The following is a 4083-nucleotide window of genomic DNA, read 5'->3' on the forward strand; positions in this document are numbered from 1 at the left end:
TGAAGACATTTTGTTGGGTATATGATTTTAAGAGCCGCATTTCGCCAGTTTGCCGACCCCTAACTTAAGTAGTTAGGAGGTAAAAAAATAAAACGGTAAAATTATTTTTTATATTTTCTGATATATGGAAGATTAACCCTTATTTGTAATAGCTTAACATTTTATAAAGTTACTTACATTCTACCTATTCTATAATTTAATAAACGTACTTATAATAAAATTTTTCACCTGCATAGAAACGAATGCAGGTTTTGAGGAAATAATATATCATATCATTATCACTGTTTTCAATAGAAAAAGTATTGACCTAACTCTTGGCAATAAAGAAAAGTGTAAAAAGGCTGTTTATAAAAAAACTAAATATACCTACAAGCTAAAAGTAATATTATCGACGCTTGTAACGGAAGGCAATGATTTAGGTATATACAAGCATTTCAAAACAAGCCGTGCGTTAATTGCAAAATATTAAACTTAATTAACAATTTACAAAGTACGTACCAGCTGTTTTTAAACTAATTGCTTTAAAACCTTTACGTTAAAAAAAAAATTTCAACAACAAGTGAAACTTTAACAGTATGAGATAGAAAAACTTGTGTTAAAATACTTCAAAACAATAGCAATAAAATGCTAGATTGCACTTAAAGCATTGGTGCTAAGTAATGTAAATATGTAAAATCTGTAAAATGAATTTAAATTGTGAAAGTATAAAAATTTTTTTTTCTGGTTAGGTAAGTATGAGCTTTAACAACTTAAATTAGACCATTTTCCAAAAAACTGTTAAACTATAGTTCAAGCTATGTATCGACATGTCACCAAAATCTATTATTCGCTTTTTATAAAATAAATACAAAAACACCGTAAATATCACTATTCCAACATGTTGCTAACAGCACAAGCGCACAAATCACAATGAAACTTGAGCAGGAAGATCAACTGCGTCGGTTCAAGTTTCCGCGTCCAGGTCGTATATTTCACGGACTTCATTGGCTCACGACATTCACACGACCCTCCAACAACGTGTACGAGGTTGCCAACTCTGCAGCATGCGAAATTACATCGAGCAACCCTCATCGGAGTCATCAATACAAATTAGTCAGGCTAGTACATTTCAACACTGCTCAAGTGCTCACCGCTCCAGTAAACTTCGTAGTCCAACGTTGTGGCTCCTAACGCATCAACTCCGTATAACATTGTCAATTTCGTAAATTTCTCCTATAGTACCGCCGTCAAGATTCCTTCTTAAAATGTCAAAAAACTTGTTTGCGTTGACCCATTTTTATACGTCTTACAAAAAGTGGTAACTTTCTTGCTTGTCAAAGTAACAACAAGCTATAACTAAAATTGCTTGCGCTGTTTCTTGATGATTTGTTGTGATTTCATATTTTTGATCTGTGACATTTTTTTAACATTAAATAGATGTCTACTATTAGAAATAATTCATTAAAAAAATAAATCTGTTATAAAAGTGCTTCAGACCAGACTAGGTATAAATTATAAACCAATAGTGAAAACTGTTCTGTTTCTATGACATTTTTTTAAGCGCTAGATTTTCAAAACTGCTTTTTATCAAGTCAGATTCAGATCTTAATAAATAAATATTAAAATATATCTTTGATTAAATATTTATGAAATACAGTTTAATGAGCAGTTTTATAAGTTTTAATGCTTTTATACTTTTGATGCAAAACCACAAATAAAAGATCTTAATTATTTTCTTAAGTACACTTTAAATAAGTTTAATTTAAAATGTGTTATATAACAGAAACTGTAGTCTATTATAGCAAAGAAAAACACATTTGGTCGCCATTTACGTAATAAGAATTCAAACTAGTAAAAGGATTATATTATGTATCTTTTAAAAATGTTTTATTGTTTTTTTTTGGCTTTTCTTGACGCGTCGAACTATCAATATCAGCGTAAAAAATGTTGAGTTTAATAAACATTTATTCATTTAATCGTAAGAAGTTGTTGAATTTTAGCCAAAAGTTTTTAAAGAAAATCTTAAATACAAACGCGGATGCAAATACTTTTCATTAAATTGAAAATTACTGCTTGAGTAGATTCTTTAACAAGTGAACATATATCAAAAAAACAATACGCTGTTATTCTTAACAAACTTTTTTTTTCTTTTTATAGTTAATTTCATTATAACTTTTACCTCAGTACTGAACCAATTAAAAACTATTTATTTGAAATAATTAATAAATAGTTCATAATTGATTAAACATTTCCATTACAAACTTGTACAATAGACTTCTTCAATGCTTAGTGTTTCTTCCATTAATTTATATTGTAAAAGCCTGGAATTTGAGAAGTTTTGAAAAAAACTGGAAAAACCTGAGTTTTTAACATTTACAGTAGTAAAATTTCAGCTTGATACAAAAAATCTATCATATTAATAAGATTTTTTTTGTCAACATCAAAAGATTTTTCTACTAAAAAAGACATTTAAAGTACCTTTCAGTATCTTTTCAATGTTTTTATACTATTTAACACAGTTTCTTACACTAAACTTAACTTAAAACTAAAAATAGATCCAAAAATGTGTACTTTTAAAAAACCTGGAAGAAATTTAGAAAACCTGGAAAATTTTTTGAAAAAACGAGTGGCAACCCTGTAAAAATGAATATCAAACAAAAGCATAAATTATTTTATGTGTTTGATATAAATTATTAAAGAATTTTAATCGTATGACTTTGAGGTTAAACAAATAGATAAGTTTATATTTTATACTTTTGTCTGTTTAACAAAAAAATTAAAAGCTTTTAAAACAATAATAAATAAGTTTAATGAATTTTTTTTATACCTTAATTCTATATTGTTACCTGAACAATTGTTTGTCAAACTGTTAAAATATTTTATTAAAATTAAAACAGCCCATTCAAAGCGTTGCTTTCTTGATCCTTGAACAATTTGGAATGCAGTTTTCTGAAAAGAAAGAAAACAAGGCAGGCAAGTTCTACCTCAAACAAGTTGACCATCCATCATACATGAGGTAAGTGTGCTACTAAACTTGATAAACAACGAATTTTGTTATATTAAATTTACAGCATTTTATATAAAAACTGTTTTTTATACTGAACATACTATTGATTAAATTTTAAATGACAATAAAAAATAAAATAGCTTCTTTAGTTTATGTGTATGTATAAGAGATTTCATAACGAGTAAGGTTTCACTGAAAAAAAAAATTACAATGAATACTGTTTTGATATACTAATAAATCTTCTGTAAACAGCTGTGCAGCAATATTGTTAGGAGCTAAGAGAGTAGGTGAATGTGGAATCATACATCCAACAGTTTTGAAAAACTTAAAAATTAAAACTCCCGTCTCAGCCGTTGAAATAAACATGGAGAGCTTGTATTAAACAGTAAACTCCTTGAATAGAAGTAATTTCAATTAAGTGTGCTTTTTATTGTTTTAAAGTACACGATTTTTTGATTTTTAGAAAATTTTAACTAGGCTGTATTTGTTTATTCGCACTTGTTTTTGAGGTCAGTTTCTGTTTCTTAATGTCAACTTTGTTATTAATAGTAATTTTAATGTTTTGATGAAAGTTGTATTCAGAATATGATTTTTATAAATGAGTTTTTAATGTTTAGGTTTTTATATTTACCAACTAAAATAAATTTTTCAAACCAAGCTGTTATTTTTTATTAATATTTCTTATAATAATTTTAAAGATAGCACTATTTAGAAAAGTTTAAAGTAAACGACTTAATTAATATGTAATTTTCTTACTCTGAACTAAAATTGTCTCGTCTAATCGTTAAACTTCTCTTAATTTTTTTTTTCAAATATAAATTTAATCCGCTAGAGTTAATCTACTGTATGACGTTTTCAACGTTAAACTCAAGAATTTAAAATATAAGAAAGAGTAACTTTAGTGGTGTGTGCCAATGCCACTGGCACACACAAGATCCCCTTGTGTATGATTGGTAAACCTAAAATGCCTGCCTGCACTAGGAATCCTTTTGTTGATGTGACGGAAATCCCTCAATACTTGCTGAGTCAGCAAATTTTTTTTTTTGTTTTAGTTAGTTTTTAATATGCTTGGGTAAGGTGGGTTAGGGTATAAACTT

The sequence above is a fragment of the Thalia democratica genome, unplaced genomic scaffold (genome assembly GCF_965202585.1).
Source record: "Thalia democratica unplaced genomic scaffold, ktThaDemo2.hap1.1 HAP1_SCAFFOLD_224, whole genome shotgun sequence".
In the NCBI taxonomy this organism is placed as follows: Eukaryota; Metazoa; Chordata; class Thaliacea; order Salpida; family Salpidae; genus Thalia; species Thalia democratica.